This window comes from Bos indicus, chromosome 21 (genome assembly GCF_029378745.1).
Source record: "Bos indicus isolate NIAB-ARS_2022 breed Sahiwal x Tharparkar chromosome 21, NIAB-ARS_B.indTharparkar_mat_pri_1.0, whole genome shotgun sequence".
NCBI lineage: Eukaryota > Metazoa > Chordata > Mammalia > Artiodactyla > Bovidae > Bos > Bos indicus.
In genome coordinates this window covers 68,061,032-68,082,000 of record NC_091780.1, presented here as the reverse complement: position 1 = coordinate 68,082,000, position 20,969 = coordinate 68,061,032, and the positions used below count along the sequence as shown (strand labels likewise).

The 20,969-nt window shown below is 44.8% G+C and overlaps 1 non-coding gene and 1 pseudogene across 1 annotated transcript; one reads left to right on the top strand and one right to left on the bottom strand.

The window, feature by feature from the left end:
- Window positions 1-3,130: 3,130 nt before the first annotated feature.
- TRNAF-GAA (transfer RNA phenylalanine (anticodon GAA)) lies at window positions 3,131-3,201 on the top strand. Its single transcript has one exon. It is a non-coding gene; the product is annotated as a tRNA-Phe (tRNA).
- Window positions 3,202-6,875: 3,674 nt separating this feature from the next.
- On the bottom strand, window positions 6,876-8,092 carry LOC139178271 (heterogeneous nuclear ribonucleoproteins A2/B1 pseudogene; annotated as a pseudogene).
- Between the last annotated feature and the right edge of the window lie 12,877 nt (window positions 8,093-20,969).

Genomic DNA, 20,969 nt, shown 5'->3' with positions numbered 1-20,969 from the left:
TTTTTGATATCTAGATCATTTCCAATTAAGATAAAAGTACCAAAACCTTCATTGGTAAACATGTCTACATTTACCTACTTTGTTGTCTTACAAGAGAAAAAAACTAAAGATATTCAGGTTTATTAGACACGTCTCACACCACATAAAAGAGAAATTATGCTATGAGGAAAAGGTATGTTTTTAAAGGTTATGGAGTATATTCTTAGGTTTGCTAATCAGGAAATACTGGTATGACAGAGTCAATTACTTGCTTCCTGATTTTCACTAAAGTTTTTTAAGGTTTAAAAATTATAATCTATGTAAGTAAAGATACTAAAATAATAAAGTAAGCATTTCAGTTATAAAAAAGTAGTCTATCTAATGTTGACAGAAAATATAAAAAATGAAATATCTTTGTTTAGGAGAAAAAAAAGGAGTATAATTTTGTCATAGAATGAGTTGTTTCTGGGTGGAAAAAAAGGACAAATAAATAATGAATACAAGCAGTGATATAAGGTTATAGAAAAGAAAACTTGAGAATTTTGTTTGTGGTCATAATTGATTAAAATTAGATTGCATTTAATTAGGTAAATAAAACGTGTTATTAAAGGTAAGCTGAAGCAAGACTGCATTTGGTTTTCTCTCTGCTGAGAGAACAAAATTCTCTTGCAGTGCCACTCTTGATAACAGATGGTGTGAATTTCCTTGCCTTTATATGATCTGTACTTGCTTTTGAAATCTTTTGTCACTTTGGTTAAGTAAATAAGTATTGTTTCACAGTAGCCTATGATCCTATTTGACCAAGTGTTTTGAAGCTTTCTGATATTTTTGACAAACGTCTAGAATATCAAATTCTCATTAAAGTTCTTTTGACCTCCAGCTAACTTTGAGGTGCTTCATAGGGCCCCTGAGTCATCTCAGAAAAATATTAACCTAACTAAGCTTATTTGGTAGATTAAATTATGTAGGAAGCACTGTCAAATAAGACGTACCATTAAGCCTTCTTTATGTTATGTCTATGTAAGTATATGTATTATATGTATTTTAGAAATTACATGAAATTCCTGGAAATCATAGATGTTCTGACATAAAATGCTATCTGTCATCAAAATTGAGGCTCCCATTAAAGAACTGAACCCGAGTATTTGGGAAATGCCCTCGCTGACTTTCATGCCAAGGCAATGACGACTGACCATAGAGATGATGGCACATGTAGATAAAGTCCATCCTGCTTCTACAGAACATTAACCCCTCATTGTCAAACTTCTGCCATCCTGAGGTCCTTAGGACAGTCTGCTCCTAAATCAGAAAAATTAGATGGTAACGTGCCGGGGACCAGCCCCGGCTGATCCAGGGTATTCGAAGGAGAGACGGCATAGGCGAGGATCAGGATACGATAGCTTCAATTAGGTATTAATTAAAGATATAAAGAGTAATAGAATAAGGATAGCTCAGTAGGAAAATTCAGTGGAGAAAAGAGGCTGAGTAGCTTGGTTTACGCGGGAGACCAATAAAACTTCAAGACAAGAAGTTTGCACCACTTACGTAGGCCGCAGGCGTCCTTCCGTTCTCCCGAAGGAGAGGAGACACTGAGGCCTCCCCGGTCGGATCTTAGAAGCCCAGGCATAATTAGTAAGCATGGTGGGTTCCGCGCTCCAGATGGAGACTCAACCAGAGTGAGAGAGAGAGCGACATGGGGAGACCAGTATTTCGAGAAACTGATCCCAATTCTTTATTTTCCAGAGTCTGTTTTTATACACTGAGATGTTATACAAAAGTCACGTGGGGACAGCAGTCCTGACTTTTATTAAAGTCAGGTGCTTCACACAAATGTATACAGAGGCCTTAGGGGTGTTACATCATCTTCTGGCCAGGGGGGCCTGCTGACAATTTACGACCCTCTCCTTGTGACAGCGGTCAGTCAATCAGGACACTTATTTCTCCAGGGCTGATTATTCTCAAAACAGACGCCACCCAAGTAAAGTTACATTCCTACAGGGTGAGGGTGTAGTGGGTTTTAGCTAAGGAAAGAATTTACTTAGCCTAAGGTCTAACGTGATTAATATCAAAGGTTAATACTTATTTCTTCTATATATTCATTAATGTGTGTAAGGGCAGGGGATGTGGAGACTTAGCAACAAACATTGGCTCAACAAATGAAAAACCCTTCACCAATACAATTTCTAATCAGCCCGTTATACTTATACTAATAGTTTTCTAACTTCTCTAAAGAACCCGTTTTTAGAGGGTTTAAAGCATCTTGTGCCTCTCACGGTTGGGAGGCTGTGAGCAATCACATGTGGCCGGACGAGCCTGTCAGGCAGGCTAGAGAACCTTCAGAGGAGTTTGTAGGTTAAAACACTCTTATCACGCCCAGGAATTATTATAAACTGGAGCTCTAAGTTAACTCCTTCTCCAAAAGAGGTGGTGGGGGACAGCCCCCCGTAAAGTCAGAGGTGTAGGTGAGCACAAAGTAGTAAAGTAGGCAGGCTCTGGTTATGGGGGTAGATGCTCGAGGAGTTCCAGGGGGACTCCTGAGGCTCGATCCCGCCTTTGCGTATGTCGAGCCTCCTTCCTCATGACCTTTGTCACGGGCGGAGTACCTCACTCTGGCCCCCAACAGTAACGATAGCTGTGAGTTGAGCAGCTGGGGCTTCAGGAAACCCAAGATGCCTGCTTGGCTCCTCCTGACTCCCTGGCAAACACTGCTTTTCATTTGGGGGGTTAAAGCCTTCCTTTGCTGCAAGGCTAATGCCCTCACAGAGACAAATAAGCTGATAGAAATTGTGTTTTCCACTCAGGGTTATGCTTTCCACAATCTCCAGTGATCAAGGCACCCACTTTATTGGGCAAATCATACTAATCTTAACAAAAACCTCACGAACTTCTTAAAATTATCGCTGTGACTGTGCTCCTCAGTTATCAGGTAAAGTCAAAACAGTAATGGAGAAACTGGACTCAAGTAGAACAAAAATTAATTACCTTGGATTAAATGAACTGATAAATATGAAATATAAATAAAATTTGTGTGACTTTTTGTCTGAAATATTACTAAATTTTAATCTTCCAGATAAGGGGATCTTTTGCTTTAAGCTAATTATGACTTACAGCAATTTGGTAAATTGCACATTTGTAAACAGATTTGAGGGTTTCCCAGGTAGCTTAGTGGTAAAGAATCTGCCTGAAATGCAGGAGACACAGGTTCGATCCCTGGGTTGGGAAGATTCACTGGAGAAGGAAATGGCAACCCACTCCAGTATTCTTGCCTGGAAAATCCCATGGACAGAGGAGACTGGTGGTCTACAGCCCATGGGGTAGCAAAAGAATCAGACATGATTTAGTGACTAAACAAACACACAGACTGGAAGCATTTATCTTTTCTCTCTACCTGTTGTTTCATTGCTAAGTCATGCACTAGACTTGGTCTGTAGAAAGGACTGCTGATTAAACAACCATGACTGCATTCTGTTTGCTGTGTGCTAAGTCACTCAGTTGTGTCTGACTCTTTGCGATTCTATGGACTCTAGCCCGCCAGGCTCCTCTGTCCATGGGATTCTTCAGGCAAGAATACTGGAGTGGGTTGCCGTGTCCTCAACCAGATCTTCCTGACCCAGGGATCGAACCCAAGTCTCTTGTGTCTCCTGCATTGGTGGGTGGGTTCTCTACCATTAGCACCATCTAGAAAGACTGACTATGTTCTATTGATGGATTATCTTCTTGCTAGGAATGACTTACAAGAAACTCCCATTGACAATGCTGGTCTGATTTGGTTTACTGATGGGTCCTGCTTAAAAGATGAACAAGAATATTCAGTTCAGTTCAGTCGCTCAATCGTGTCCGACTCTTTGCGACCCCATGAATCCCAGCACACCAGGCCTCCCTGTCCATCACCAACTCCCGGAGTTCACTCAGACTCACGTCCATCGAGTCAGTGATGCCATCCAGCCATCTCATCCTCTGTCGTCCCCTTCTCCTCCTGCCCCCAATCCCTCCCAGCATCAGAGTCTTTTTCAATGAGTCAACTCTTCGCATGAGGTGGCCAAAGTACTGGAGTTTCAGCTTCAGCATCATTCCTTCCAAAGAAATCCCAGGGCTGATCTCCTTCAGAATGGACTGGTTGGATCTCCTTGCAGGCCAAGGGACTCTCAGGAGTGTTCTCCAGCACCACGAGAATATCACCAAGCTGTAAATATAGTAACGTCCAACGTGCACATAATTGAAAACTCTTGTTTACCGGAACTGCTTTAATTCAAGCTTGTCAACTAGCTAAAGACCAGATAGCAACTATTTATACTGATAATTCTTATACATTTGGAGTGGCCCGTGACTTTGGGATATTATGGCAACAATGAGGTTTTTTTACCTCTTCGGGACAACCTACCAAAAAAAAAAAATGGTAAACGAGGGCTACCTTGGTGGCTCAGTGGTAAAGAGTCTGCCCACCAGTGCAGGGGACGTTGTTTAATCCCTGACCTGGGAAGATCCCACTTGGCGTGGGGCAGCTAAGCCTGTGCACCACAACTGTGAGCCTGAGAGCCGCATCTGCTGAGCCCACGTGCCACAGCCATGAAGCCTGCACGCCCTAGAGCCCGTGCTCGGCAACAAGAAAAGCCACCACAACGAGAAGCCCTTGCACTGCTGCTAGAGAGTAGCCCCCACTCTCCACTAGAGAAAAGCCTACGCAGCAAGGAAGCCCCAACAGAGCCATAAATCAATGATAATGGGAAACGGCTTGCAAAGTTATTAAATGCTATACAATTACCAAAAGAGTTACCACCTATTAAAGCCCCAGGACATTTGAAATCGAAGGCTATGGAAACTAAAGGAAATCAGCTTGCTGGTACGGCCACCAACAGCAAGCAGCTCTAAATAATCGTTCTGTCCAGCGTTGAGAATGTCCACCGCTCTCTGTCAACCCTGCTCACTCAGTGAAGGATTTCCTTCTGCAAGCTCAAGAAACTGCCACTGAAGAACAGATGTGGTAATAAAAAAGGAGAAATTTTTAACCCTGTCACACAAATATGGTTTGGACCTGAGAGGAAACCTGTTGTGCCTGCTGGAGCCCAATTGCCATGGCTCCAATATATACATTCTTTTACTCACTGGGTGCCTAAGAAAATGATTCTGTGGGGAAAAGAATGTTTAGGAGCTTTTTCCCCACAACTGGTTCATAGTGTATACGCTTGCTGTAATGTACATCCTATGTATAATCCAGGAAAGTCACTCTGTGGGTCACAGGCCCACTTTCCCCTTCCTAAGGGACCCTTTGACGTATGGCAGTTGGATTTTGTCCAGCTGCCACCATCTCAAAGAAATAAATATATGTTCATAATGATCTTCATGTTTTCACACTGGCTTGACACTTTTCCATGCAAGAGAGCAATGGCTTTAACAGTAGGTAAATTGCTATTCAATTCAGTTCAGTTTAGTCGCTCAGTTGTGTCTGACTCTGCGACCCCATGGACTGCAGCACGCCAGGCCTCCCTGTCCATCACCAACTCTTGGAGGAGTTTACCCAAACTCATGTCCATTGAGTCGGTGATGCTATCCAACAATCTCATCCTCTGTCATCTCCTTCTCCTCCCATCTTCAGTCTTTCCCAGCATCAGGGTCTTTTCAAATGAGTCAGCTCTTCCCATCAGGTGGCCAAAGTACTGGAGTTTCAGCTTCAACATCAGTCCTTCCAATGAACACTCAGGACTGATCTCCTTTAGGATGGACTAGTTGGATCACCTTGCAGTCCGAGGGACTCTCAAGAGTCTTCTCCAGCACCACAGTTCAAAAGCATCAGTTCTTCAGTGCTCAGTTTTCTTTATAGTCCAGCTCTCACATCCATACATGATTACTGGAAAAACCACAGCCTTGACTAGACAGACCTTTGTTGGCAAAGTAATGTCTCTGCTTTTTAATATGCTGTCATAGGAAAGATAATAATTCCTGTCTGGGGAAGTCCTTCTGAATTACACAGTGATTGGGAAACACATTTTACTGCACAAATAATTAAATCTAATGTGACATTTCCAATTACGTGGCCTTTTCACTGTGCACATCTTCAGCATCGGTAGAAAGGACTAGCGGCACCATCAAGTTGCAACTGGCAAAACTTTCAGAAACAGTTCTTTCACGGCCAAAAGCTCTTCTCCTAGAGCCTCTTGGCCTTAGACCTATGCCTTTTGGTGAGCACGAGCCATGTCCTTTTGAAAGAATTAACAGGATGGCCTGTGATTAGATGAGGGAATATATGGACCAACCTCAGTCCAAGGGGATATATTACATTATTGTCAGGGCCTTATTAAAACACATAAGGAAAATGAAAAATTAGTAGCTAGCCCCTTTCACTGTGAGCTCTTGGAAGATGAAATCCTTAAAGATCATGGATTATAATCTGGAGGTTTTATTTATTGGAAAAGACATAAAAGATTTGTTGCAGCAACATCAGAAAGGATCTTATCAGTTACTATTTACTAATCCATGTGTTGCCAAACTATTAATAGAAGGCATAGACTCGTGGATTCACATCTCTTATTTTTCCTTTAGAATTATTTTATTAAATCATAAATGTACAACAGCTTCTTTACACATGCACTTACATTTTTTTAAAGGAAAAACGTTATGTTTTATTACACCATGATCCTGGCTAATAGCTTTTCAAAACTTTGAGAAAAATCTTAAAAAAGGTTTCACATGTCACCTGAAACTTACAAATTTAACATTATCAAAGAAGGAATGCTTCTACACTCATACAAAGACCACTAGAAAGAAACAACAATTAAACAGCTAAGACACTGTCTCAAAGGCATTTTTTTTTTTTTTACAATCCTTCCTCCACAGTAAGGTAATGTTATTAAATAAGCCAATCCATTCACAAAATGGCTCTCTGCATCTGCTCTGGTGTCTTCTGCCATATCACTGCATATTTATGCATGACTGAGATAAGATTTTCCTTAACATTGTTATTTCGATAACCTGAAGCTGTTCTGTTACCTCTGGGCTCTCATCCTCTCCTATTTATACAGTGAAGCCCATGGCAAATAGGAAGCAGCTCAGTATCTGCTTCTCCCTCCGTAACCCCCACTTCCTCCACTGCCTCCTGGACCATGGCTTCCTCCACCATATGGTCTCCCAATGTTCCTGCTACCACCAAAATTTCCACTCTTCATTGGACCATAGTTAGAAGGTTGTTGGTTATAATTTGCAAAATCATTGTAATTTCCACTCCCGTAATTTCCTCCTCCATAGTTGTCACAACCACCTCTGTAGCCCCCAGCCTGGTTGCCATATCCAAGTCCTCCACCACCTTATCCTCCTCCATAACCAGGGCCGCCTCCAAAATTGCCACCTCCAGGTCCCCCTCCATACCAATTATAGCCATCCCCAAATCCACAGCCACTTCCATATCCATCAGATCCCCCTCTAAAGTTACTTCCTGGTCCTGGTCCAAAATTTCCACCACCACCACGAGAATCTCCAAAACCAAAGTTGCCTCCTCTTCCACTTCTAGAACTTTGGACTTCCTGCATTTCTTGTCTAGACAAAGCCTTTCTTTTCTGCATTATAACCATTGATAGTATTTTTGCAACACAATCTTATCCACAGGATCATGGTCATCAAAAGTAAGCCTCTTTTCTTTCCAGACTGCCTGTCAGTAATTATCTCAATGGTATCAATTTTTCCATATTCCTCAAAGTAATCTCTAAGATGATGTTCCTCAGTATCTTCCTTAATTCCACCAACAAACAGCTTCTTCACACTTACATGAGCCCCTGGCTTTCCAGATTCCTGTCTTGCAACAGCACGTTTTAGCTCAACCACTCTCCCGTCAACTGAATGACTTCTTGCGGCCATGGCTGAATCCACTTCAGCCATGGAAGAAAAAGTCACAAAACCAAATCCTCTTGATTTTTGCTTGCAGGATCCCTCATTACCACACAATCTGTAAGTTTTCCCCATTGCTCGTAGTAGTTCCTCAAACTTTCTTCTGTAGTTTCAAAGCTCAAGCCACCAATAAAGAGTTTACAGAACTGGTGCTTTTCTCTCTTCATCGCGGACTCAGTCGCTTCATCCCGATTTCCCGCAGCCGAGCGAGATGAGAGATCTCCGCGGACGAACACGAACCGGACTTGCCCTGGCGCTGTAGCGAGAACTGCCGCCGCTCAAAACAACACCGCTGGAGCACCTCCACTCCAGACCCGGCGCCGCTGCTACTGCCCACATCTAATTTTAAAAACCTCCTCTAAAAGAGAGCCCTCCTAAACTGTTGGTGGGATTGTAAGTTGGTGCAACTGCTATCAAAAATAGTATGAATTTTCCTTAAAAACCTAAAAACAGAGTTGCTGTATGATCCAGCAATTCCATTCCTGGGTGTATATCTGGACAAAACTCTATTTCAAAAAGACACATGCACCCCTATTTACAATAGCCAAGACGTGGAAGCAACCTAAATATCTATCAACAGATGAATGGATAAGGAAGATACTATATATATATATATATACATATATATACTGTTACTTCAGTCGTGTCTGACTGTTTGGACCCTATGGAACATGGCCCTCCAGGCTCCTCTGTCTATGGGATTCTCCAGGCAAGAATTCTGGAGTGGGTAGCCAGTCCTTCTTCAGGGGATCTTCCGACTCAGGGATTGACCCCAGGTCTCCAGCATCAAAAGCAGATTCTCTACTGTCTGAGCCATTAGGGAAGCCTAACATTATATATATATCCATATGTATACTATTACATAATATATCCATATGTATAATATTATTCAGTCATAAAAAATACTGAAATAATGGCATTTGCAGCAATGTGGACGGACCTAGAGATAATTAATTAAATGAAGCAAATCAGAAAGAGAAAGACAAATATATGGTATCACTTATACATGGAATTAAACTATGGTACAAACGAACTGACTTACAGAAACGGAAACAGACTCACAGACGCAGAGGAAACACGCATGGTTGCCAAGGAGGATGCGGAGTTGGGGAGGGATGAACTGGGAGTTTGGGATTAGCAGATGCAAGTGACTGTATATTGAATGGATAAGCAGTAAGGTCCTACTGTAGAGCACAGGAACTATAGTCAGTATCCTGTAACAACCCATAATGGAAAAGAGTATGAAAAAGGGAAATATATACATGTAAAACTGAATCACTCTGATGTACTCCAGAAACTAAGACAACATTGCATATCAACTGTACTTCAGTTTTTAAAAAAGAATCTTGAACCTACACACACACACACACACACACACACACACACACAAGGCCTCTCCACCTGAGTGGACTTTGTTCCATATTTCTGACACCTGACTTCAAGTAACTAAGCTCAAATGACACCCTCATCAGGATACGAAGATGACAACGGCAAACAGCTGGCCAAAGAATCTGGGTCAGGCCTGTGAGACTGATCCTACTAGTTCAGTTGAACTGTTTATCAAACATTTGTCTTCCTATCATAAAGGAAAGTTATTGTTTTACTTCTAGCTATATTTTTGCTCCAATAGTCAGGGTGGGAAGAAAATGCTCTAGTAAAGTTGTCATCAATAGAGTTACTGGGATAAGCCCCTCGTAATACCTATCCACGACCGTTCAGATTCTCCTAACATGACCACTCACCCGGGCCACCTGCCCTCTGACCTAACCTTTCAGGCTCAGATTCTCCAACATCCTAACATGCCCGCCCCTGTCTGATACCATCCTGTTCTCAGAGACTGGACATATTTACCCCAGGACACCCTTGCCCTGTCCCTTACTCAACTGAAAAATGTCTTAAAGAGAAAAGTTGCTAGAAATTGTGCTAGCAACGTCTTTATATCAAGAGTCTAGTTGATTTTTGGAAAACCTACAAGAGAAGTGATCTATAGTTTAATAAAATTGTGTTGACAGAACTCTCAGTTCATGAGGCTATCAGTGGGAGAACCCTGGCGGGGATCTCCTGTGCTCCCCAGGTTCTGTCTTCACATGTGGTATTGGAACCGATCCAGCTTCCCAAGGACGGGCACATAAATGTCTCAACAGCTGACAAACAGAAGGTTTATGTTTACTAGGACATTACGTTGCCCCATTGTGTACACATCAGGAAATAGATGAACTTCCTTTCTGTCCTCATTACAGAGTCAAGAGGTCCACGTTAACAAGACACCAAGATGTGTGCTAAGTCACTTCAGTCGTGTCCGACTCTGCGTGACCCTGTGGACTGCAGCCCGCCGGGCTCCTCTGTCCATGGGATCTGCAGGCAAGAACACTGGAGTGGGCTGCCCTGCCCTCCTCCAGGGCATCTTCCCCACCCAGGACTGAACCTGCATCATAGGCAGGTGGGTTCTTTACCACTAGTGCCACCTGGGAAGGCCAAGATCCCTGGAAGCAAAATATTTTTGTTCTGAACACAAGAATATATGTAAACAGAGAGAGGATTAGAAATCTATCAGCTACCATTGGTCAAATAGCTGAAGAGACTGCAAAAAACACTGAAGCATAACAGACATCCTAAATTCCTTACCCAAAGTACTGTTAGATAGTGGGGTTGCCTTGGATGGTCTACTGGCTAAACAAGGAGCCGTTTCTGCTATTGTGCATACTTCTTGTTCTACTTATATCAGTACCTCTGGAGAAATTGAGACTTGCCTAGAAATAACTTCCCCAAAGGCAAGGTAGTTACAAGACATAAGGAAAACTGACCCTTAAGTCACCTGTTTAGTTAGCATCCTTCAGGAATAAGATGTTTCTTCCCACTCTGCTTTACAGATGATTATTATATTTATAATATATGCTATCATTATTTTCCTATCAAGCTACTCATAATACGTATCACTGCTTGCATTATCTACTGCTGAGATCACAAGTATTATGTTTGTGTGACAATTTGATAACAGTTGATAATACATATAGCTTATGTTTCCCCCATCGATATATATCCATTACATTCAATTGGTTACCCCCAAATGAGGATAACTAGGCAACTCTTTTCCTATAAAAAATAAAAATACAAAAAAAAAAAAAAAAAGCGCAAAGGAAAGAGATTGATCTATGATCAAGGGACATGATAGCCCCAAGGCAGGCAGAAATCACCCTGGCATTGAAGGACTAATATATTTTAGATAATTTAAATTATTTCTTTATCTTTGGCTGTGCTGGGTCTTCACTGCTGCACGGGATTTTTCTCCGGTTGTGATGCACAGGCTTGTCATTGCAGTGGCTGCTCTTGTTGCAGAGCGCAGGCTCCAGGACGCCAGGGCTCAGTGGTTGCGGCTCTCGGGCTCTGGAGCACAAGCCCAGCAGTTGTGGCTCGTGGGCTTAGTTGCTCCGTGGCATGCGGGACCTTCCCGGATCAGGGATCGAACCTGTGTCCTGCATCTGCAGGTGGATTCTCTACCACTGAGCCACCAAGGAAGCCCCGAGGGACAAATATTTTGATCATCAGGGCTTTCCATAGAAAGATTTACAATCAAAAAAGGGGAAATGATAACAGGAAATTTCACATATTGATGTACAGGTGAGTCATTCTGGCTTATAACTTGAGTTAGCTTGAGTCTTACGCTGACTAGAATAGCCTGTTTGCGGTCTACCAAGCATGCATTATACGTCTGCTTTAATTATTGAAGAAAAGGGTGCATTGACCAGAATGAAAGAACGTCCATGTTAAAAACAAAGGTTAAATGCCTCCCTTTCTGGAGCACCAATGCTTATATTCTTTTCAATGATAAGACTCCCCTCCCAGGTGCCGAGGCCATACTGACTCGCTGGGTATGTACTGATTTGATTTTTGAAATCTTGAGGGAATATGTTCTTGACTTGTGTGATGTTCTTTGTTCTGGCCAGACCTAAAACTGTGCTGGAAGCCATGCTTCTCTGGAGCAGCTTCTCAGAGTAATCTGGGAAACTGGCTTCTGGGCTGTAGTCCTCAGTCTGGCTCAAATAAAACCCTTTTCTGTACCTATGATGAGTTGTTTATTGATTATTTTCCCTGACAGTAGAAAGGGGGAAGGAAGGAAGGACAGACTTATCTGTAGGTCCCTATCTTAGTGCTGTTCTCCAAAGATCTGCAAGACTACGAACGATGCCTATTTCATGCCAGTGGTTTTCATCAGGCAGACGCTGTGTCTCCTGCCTGAGGCTGAGCCAGACGTGAGAGATGCAGCTGAGCCTCTGGAGGTGCTTGTACACTCACTTTGCTGTGAACGAATATCTAAGAACTTTGGAGATTTCTCCTAAAACCCCAGATCTCTGGTTCTTTGGAAAGTTGGAAGCTTTGGCACACGGGGACCTATTCCCACATGCCAGCTTTGCCAGGAACCAACTCTCTGTCGTTCAGAGCCTAAATGGGGCGTGAGTGTTCGTGGACGAGAGCCAGTGTCACGCCTGTCCATCCAGGTGTGCGTGGACACCCGTGTCTACATCTGTCCTGTTGCTCCCGTCGCCTGCCTCCCTGTTTTCTTCACGCATCTATTCATGGGTTCATTCCTTCAACTGATACACATCAAATGCCCTCCGTGTGCCAGCTCTCGGGAATTTAAACACTTACGGCATTGTGTTAGTTTCTTAGTGCTGCTGCACCACAAACTGCCTGGCTTAAATAACAGAGGTTTAGTCTCTCAGAGTTCTGGAGGCCAGAGGTGTTGGCAAGGCCCGCAGGGGGTGGCCAGCAGTCCTTGACTGGCAGCTGCATCACTCTAGTCTCTGCTTCCGTCGTGTGACCTGCCCTCCGAGTGTCTGTCTTCACATGGCCTTTTCCTCTCTGTGTGCCTGTCTCTGTGTCTCTTTTCAGAAGGACAACAGGCATGATGCATTAAGGACACCACCCTCCTTCTCAGTTCAGTGTGACTTCATCTTTATATTTATTTAGATACATATATTTATTTAGTTCTGGCTGTGCTGGGTCTTTTTTGCTGCACAAACTTTTCTCTAGTTGTGGTGAGCAGGCTTCTCATTGTGGTAGCTTCTCTTGTTGCGAAACACACAGGCCCTGGAGCACGGTTTCTGGGCTCTAGAGCACAGGTTCAACAGCTGTGGCCAAGGGTTTAGCTGCTCCGCAGCATGTGAAATCTTCCAAACCAATGTCTCTCGTATCGGCAGGCGGATTCTTTCCCTCTGGGCCATTGGAGAAGCCCTGACCTCACCTTGATTACATCTGCAGCAAGCGGCAGCTACAAACAGGGCCTCACTCAGTTTCATCAGGGTCAGGACTTTAATGTTTTTCGGGAGGATGCAATTCAACTCACAACCGACATTAAAAAAAAAACCCAACAACTTGGGCTTCCCTGGTGGTCCAGTGATTAAAAATTTGCCTTGCAATGCAGGGGACTCTGGTTTGATCTCTGGTCTGGGAAGATCCTACAGGCTGTGGGGCAGCTCAAACTGTGCACCACAGCTATGGAACCTAGGCTCTGGAGCCTGCGAGCTGCAAGTACTGAGCCCACGGGCTCTAGAGTCTATGCTCTGAGACAAGAGAAGCCACCACCATGAGCAGCCCCTGCACCAGCGCTGGAGAGGAGCCCCTGCTCACCGCAAGGAGGGAAAGCCCGAGCGCAACAAAAACAACCCAGCACAGCCAAAATAAGTGAATAATAATCATGAAAAAACCCACCTCAAACAACCCACGGCCCTTGCTCAGCATCCACTTCGGGAGACAAGACTCCTGAAACGTCAGCAAAGCACCCCAGTGACAACCTGTGTGGGGCACGTACGCTGACTCGGTTTTGTGTCCTCCGAGGCGGACTGTTGTGACTTTACTTTGCAGATGAGGAAACTGAGGCAGGGAAAGGTTACACTGTGAAGGTCACCAAGGAAGCAGAGCTCAGTGTGAAAACAGAACAGTAAGTTCCAGCGAGTGGGTGAAGCTCAGCAAACTGCTTTCCCCTGCCCATCTGACTTTTCCCCACGATGTGGACGTCAGACAGCGTGAAGCTAGCCTGTATCTTGGCCCCCATCATGAAACCTGTGCTTATCTCATTTACAGTCCCCTCATTTACACTCCCTGCTGCTCCAGGGACTTCCCAGGGTGATTGCAGAGGCTGTGTGTGTCATGTATGAAAGGTCCGATTGTTTTCTTGACTGGAAGGGTGATGTCTCTACATTTACATTTGAGCAAAATATAGTCCATATTTAGGGTCAATTTCCTGTGTCTCTGTTGCATTCTCTCGTAGATGGAAGAATCATCCAGAAGACCATAACAAGATGCTCTAAATAACCTTTCTTTTGTGGTACTGATCTATCTAAGTAAATATAGTTAGTACCAGATGGGACTTTTGCAGAGCAGAATTCTGAACGAGAGAATGGATTCATTTTGAGTTCCCTTAAATTAGATGAGAGATTTTTTTCCTTGGGTGATCGACTCCCACATTCAATATTCCCAGTATGACATTTTGTACTGTTATACTTGGTAAGTTAAGCACAGCTATTCTGAGCTTCATGTGCAAGGAGTCTGAGCTCAGAGTTCCTTTTTTAGTTTAGCTCATAAAGGCTGCTTGTATGTTTGGGTATTTCATGCAGAAAGAAGTCTTCTGGGCTAGGTCACTCACATTTCATACTCTCTTGCTAGGTATATACAAAGTTCATGGCTATTTTTAACACACACCTCGGCTACCTTAAAACCACAGTCAGAATTTAAAGCTATGACTGATTTTTTTCAGTTAGCATAATGTCTAAGTGAAAGTTAAGTGAAACAAGCCAGTCACAAAAGGGCAAATACTGTGTAAGTCCACTTATATGAGGTTCCTAAAGTAGGCAGATTCAGAGAGACAGAAAGTAGAAGGATATTGCCAGGGCCTGAAGAGGGGGGAGGAGTAGTAGAGAGTGTAACCTTAAAAAATATTCATCACCTAAAAGTTGAGGGTTATGCTTTATTGGTGAGAATTTTTAGGACTTCAAGCCTGGGAGATAGCATCTCAAGTAACCCTGAGAGAACTGGTCCAAGGAGGCGAGGGGAGGAACCAGGTTATACAGAAGCTTTACAATGAAGGGCAGGTAATCTGAGCATCAAAATATCATTGTTAATTAAAGAAAACCAGATATCCCAAGTTAAGGAACTTAGTACTTTTCCACGAAGGGGACAATGGGAGAGTCTGAGCTCACTGGAGGCATCATTCCGTGGGCATCTCAGCAATCCTGGGTCAGTGTCCTGTGTGTCTCACGCCCCAAGCTCCCCGGGGCTCACCATAGGGAGTGGCTGCAATCTGGCCGTTAGATCCCAGGTATTCTGCTCCTTCCCGAATGCTCTTAGGCTCACACTGGAAGGCTGGAATTGCTGACGACTGTTACATCCTTGTTTACTGATAGGGCAAGAACTATTTCCATTCCTAAAAGTTAGTGTTTAATAGGGACAGAGTTTCAGTTGGGAAGATGAAAAAGTCCTGGCGATGCACAGAGGTGATGGCTACACAACAACATATATTATATAATGTCACTGAACATACACTTAAAAATGGGTAACACAGTACATTTTATGTTTTGTCTATTTCACCACAATAAGGGGAAAATGCCTACAATAACCCAAGTCACTGTAAATCCATATAATATGTATTTACGTTGTTGTTCAGTCACTAAGTCATTTCCGACTCTTTGAGACCCCATGGACTGCAGCACACCAGGTTCCTCTGTCCTCCCCTAACTCCCAGAATCTGCTCAAGTTCATGTCCATTGACTCAGGGATGCTTCTGACCACTTCATCCTTTGCTACTGCTCCTCTTTTTTTGCCTTCAATCTTCCCCAGCATCGGGGTCTTTTCTAATGAGTCAGCTCTTCACATCAGGTGGCAAAAGTTTCGGGCTTCGGCATCAGTCCTTCCAATGAGTATCCAGGGTCGATTTCCTTTAGGATTGACTGGTTTGATCATCGTGCTGCCCAAGGGACTCTCAAGAGTCTTCTCCAGAATCACAGTTCAAAAACTTCAATTCATTGGTGCTCAGCCTTCTTTATGGTCCAACTCTCACATCTGTACATGACTACTGGAAAACCATAGCTTTGACTATACTGACCTTTGTTGGCAAAGTGATGTCTCTGCTTTTTAAAACGCTGTCTAGGTTTCTCATAGCTTGTCTTCCAAGGAGCAGGCATCTTTTAGTTTCATGGCTGCAGTCACTGTACACAGTGATTTTGGAGTCCAGGAAAAGAAAATCTGTCACTGCTTCCACTTTTCCCCCTTCTATTTGCCATGAAGCGATGGGACCAGGTGCCATAATCTTAGTTTTTTGAATGTTGAGTTTCAAGCCAGATTTTCACTGTCCTCTTTCACCCTTATCAACATATATTGAACATATCTATATACATACAAAATATATAAAACCTCACATTCCCACAATTAAATATGATATATATCATAAATATTGTTAACAATTACATGTATAGTTTTATAGAATTTGTTCACTGTTTTGTGCTTGTCTATATTTTTTAAGTTAAAAAGTTCTTTGGCAAATATAAATAATTTTAGCTCTCTGACTTACTGTGTGACTTAGTGCAAGTCTTTTAGCATTTTGAGCTATTATTATCCTGTAAAATAGGGACACTAACTCTACAGGGCTACCAAAGAGGGAGGGAGAGTTAAAGACATGAAATAGACTCTGAAACACAAGTGGGAACCAAAGTAAATTGAGATCGCCCCTTAGTAGGGTGTACAGTGTAAAGGAATCAGTGTAATTCTGGAAATTTCTTAGCCCCCTAGAGCAAGAGCGGCAGCACGGTGTGAATAGTAAGGAATGGCAGGGACCACAGAGGCCGTTGCTGCTGTGTGCGCTCAGTCGTGGCTGGCTCTTTGTGACCCCATGGACCGCAGCCCACCAGGCTCTTCTGTCCTTGGGATTTTCCAGGTGAGAATACTGGAGTGAGTTGTCATTCCCTTCTCCAGGGATCAAACCCTGGTCTTCTGGTTGCAGGTGGAGTCTTTACCGTCTGAGCCACAGGGAGCAACCTTATTTTTTTTCAATATAGAAAAATTTATTTAATTTCATCTTACTGCCCAGATCAAGTCAGCCCATAGTACAACATTTTTCTATTTTAATAGTAGCTGCCAGTTCCCAACAAAATCCAATGCTCAACGGTAGGCAGAAATTTTGATATACTTATTATATTCCAGTAGCTTTTTAAAATTGCATTTATCTGGGGCTTTCCTGGTGGTTCAGTGGTTAAAATCCGCCTTGCAGTGCAGGGGGCACTGATTCGGTGCCTGGTCAGGGAAGATCCCACACGCTGCAGGGCAGCTAAGCCTGTGCGCCACAACTGCTGAGCCTGCGTGCCCATGCTCTGCAACAAGAGACGCCGCTTCAATGAGAAGCCCACTCACGGCAGCCAGAGGGTAACCCTGCTTTCCGCTACCAGAGAAAGCCTGTGTGCTGCAATGAAGACCCACTTCAGCCAAAAATAAATAAATATTTTAAAAAAGCTTCAGTTCAGTTCAGTCGCTCAGTTGTGTCCGACTCTTTGCGACCCCATGAATCGCAGCACGCCAGGCCTCCCTGTCCATCACCAACTCCCGGAGTTCACTCAGACTCAACGTCCATCGAGTCAGTGATACCATCCAGCATCTCATCCTCTGTTGTCCCCTTCTCCTCCTGTCCCCAATCCCTCCCAGCATCAGAGTCTTTTCCAATGAGTCAGTTCTTCGAATGAGATGGCCCAAGTACTGGAGTTTCAGCTTTAGCATCATTCCTTCCAAAGAAATCCCAGGGCTGATCTTCAGAACGGACTGGTTGGATCTCCTGGCAGTCCAAGGGACTCTCAAGAGTCTTCTCCAACACCACAGTTCAAAAGCATCAATTCTTCGGTGCTCAGCTTTCTTCACAGTCCGACTCTCACATCCATACATGACCACTGGAAAAACCATAGCCTTGACTAGATGGACCTTTGTTGGCAAAGTAATGCCTCTGCTTTTCAATATGCTATATCTGTATCTGGTTGTTTGGATTAAAATGCCAAAAGGAGTTCATTGGTGGACATCTTCACATCTCTGCTTCTGCTGGCCTTCTGAGAGATTTTAACATGTCTTGCAAAAGACAGGTTTTTCTCTGGCTCTTTGATTGTTAACATCAGTTGTGAGAATTCGGATTATTCTAAGAAAACTCTGAACCGGCACGAGCTGGCCTACCTGGAATGCATATGGCCCCTGCAGATGTGGTTGTGCTTGGCGAGGAGGAGAAGAGGGGAATGAAATGCCTGAGGTCATCATGTGCTCTGGGAAGACCAGCACACTCCTCCACTCCCCCACCAATGACTCTTTTTGTTTATTTATTTATGGCAGTGTTGGGTCTTAGTTGCAGCACACGGGATCTTCACTGGGGCACCTGGGCTTCATTGACCCTTGGTATGTGGGATCTTAGTTCCCCGACCAAGGATCAAACCCAAGTTTGAAACTCCTGCATTGGAAGATGATTCTTAAGCGCTGGACCACCAGGCAAGGTCATGATCTGTCTCACTAAAGCAAGATCACAGTGCCGTGCTGTGAAATTGAGGTTCTCTAGAAGGAGAGTTCCGAGGTCAAGCGTATCATCTGACCATGTCAGGACAGCCCCACGTGCGGTCACTGGACTTGGCCCCCTGGACAGGGAACAGATCCATTTATTGCCCTGCCTCTGGCTGTGTGGCTCTTTAGCCAGAGTGTTGGAAGTCGTATCCTCATGGAAGGGGTGAGGGCCGAGGAGATACAAAGGAGACCCTCATTTAGGAATGGAATTTAAAACCATTCTGGTCCCATGCAGCCCAGTCAGCATTTATGGAAGCATCCCCATGGTCAGGTGCACAGGGGCCATCGATATGAATAATCTTCATAAAGCAGTGGCCCACGTCTGTTCACCTCCTGTGGATTCTGAGCAAGGTTCTTTTCAAGGGTTAGAAGTCAGACTCCATGGCGCTAACGGAGCTTTGGCTGCGAGGGGAACTCCGGGGAACAACTTGTTCCAGTTTGCTCAGGACTTTCCCGGTCTTCCCATTCCTCTCTGTCCCAGCAAACCCCAGCAGTGAGCCACCCTGGGGAGGGCACTCATTTTATCTAAATAACCTGGTATAGCACCAAGAGGAATAAAAAAAAAGTGGGCCAAAAGCATGATCAAGATCAAGTTCTCTAGGACATTCAACTCTGCAGGTGACGGCCAGGGGTAAAAGCAGTGTAGTGAGGCCAGAAGAGTGTTTGTTTAAATGTGTATTTTTAATTTTTTTAGAGAAGCTTTGGGCTCACGGTAAACTGAGCAGAAAGTACAGAGCTCCCCTCTACTACTCGCCTGTCACAGGCTCCCCACAACCCACCCCCCACGCACAGCCCCACCAGGTGGGACTTTTGTTCCAGTCGATGAACCTCCAACGACACATAATTAGCGCTTAAAGTCCATGGATTGATTTGGGGTTCACTCTTGGTGGACATTTTATGTGGAAGAGCATCTCAAAGAAAATGGAAGGATGTAGAATGGATCACTAGTCCCTTATCAAGCACACCTCTGCCGGGCAGTCATGTAAAACTTTCTAACGGGGTCGTGGTGACAGGTGGTCGAGATGCACTGCTTAGAGTTGAGGGGCCAGGGGCACGTCAGGCTGGGGAGAACCTGGAAGGCTCCCTTGGGTAGGGAGGAATCCCCGAGAAGGCCCCGGGGAAGGGACTGAAGAGACAGCTGGGAACGTGGAGGAAGGCAGGACGGGGGTGGAGGACCCGGAATCTTGAGGCCTTGGAAGTCTGGGGGCGGTCAGGGTTTGACACCTGCTCTGTGGCTCACTGGTGTGTGACCCCAGCACATACTGTACCCCTGGGGACCCCTGCTTGTCAGCCGTGAGATGGGGGTGGTCACGGTGCCTCCCGGGCAGGTTGCGCTAGTATCCTGCCTGGAGTGTGGGGAGAAGGTGTGATTTACCTGCTGCTACAGTCAGGCTTTGTTTCAGAAGGTTTGGGGGCAGCCACTCCTAGAAGAGCTGAGGGAGGTCAGAGATGGCGTTTGACCAGGTGGCCGGCAGGTGTGGGGTGCAGGCGGGGACGCCGAGGGCCCAAATGAAAGATCTGAGGTGGGGGAAAATTTGTTTTGGCCATTCTCTCATGTTCTGCTTCAAGGGGCAGAGATCACCCTGAGATCACCGTGTTTGCTGTATTGACTTGTTCGTGGAGTGGAGGTTTGACCTCGGGGCCAGGGAGGGATGTGGATTTTGGGGGCTCCAAGGAGACTCCTGCAGGACCCCAGGCCTCCCACTGTGGCATGCCTGGCTCTTTCCTCGTGCAGCTGGAGTTCCCCAGGGTGGGCCCAACACAGGTCAGGATGCCTTCAGCAGTCAGGGGCCACCCTTGGCCACTTTCTCTTTTAAACCAAGTGACCAGGGATGTTGCTTCTTGGCCGGTTCAGCTTGGTCGTCTTGGATGGAGCCTGTGCTGAATTCAGAGTACCTGCTGCCCCCGGACTGGAATGGGTGCCACGTCTTCTTCCAAATGATGCTGTGGGCCTTCTCTCTGCCCTGGCACCCCCTCTAGCTCTCGCCAGGCCCCTCCTGGAGAATGCCCATGTTCCCTCCTCTACCTTGGCAAGCCCCAGTTTTTCTACCTGTTTATGGACTGTTATCCCCTTCATGGATCACAGACTTGTCATCGTGAAGAAGTTTGGGTAACTCAGGGAAGCTATGAACCATGCCAGGCAGGGCCACCCAAGATGGATGGGTCATAGTGAAGAGTTCTGACAAAATGTGGTCCACTGGAGAAGGGAATGGCAGCCCACTCCAGGATCCAGGACTGTTATGGCTGTTTAGGGAGCCCCACATCCACGCAATAGCTTCCTACTGCTTTTTTGGGAAACGCCATTGCCAATGACTTCCCAGGCTGAACAACTGAATCTGCTGCTTTGAGAGATCTAGACTTTGAAACAAAAAGATCTATTTATCATGCTTCATCCTCCCAAGGGCCACCAGGGGACCAAGGGTCTCTCTGACCCTCTTTGGGACACTCCATTGCTTTCCAGCCAGTTTCCTGGTGACCGGATGCTACAATTGGCATCTGGGCTGCTGTGGCACCCGGAAGGTGTCCTGCCGCATCAGCTA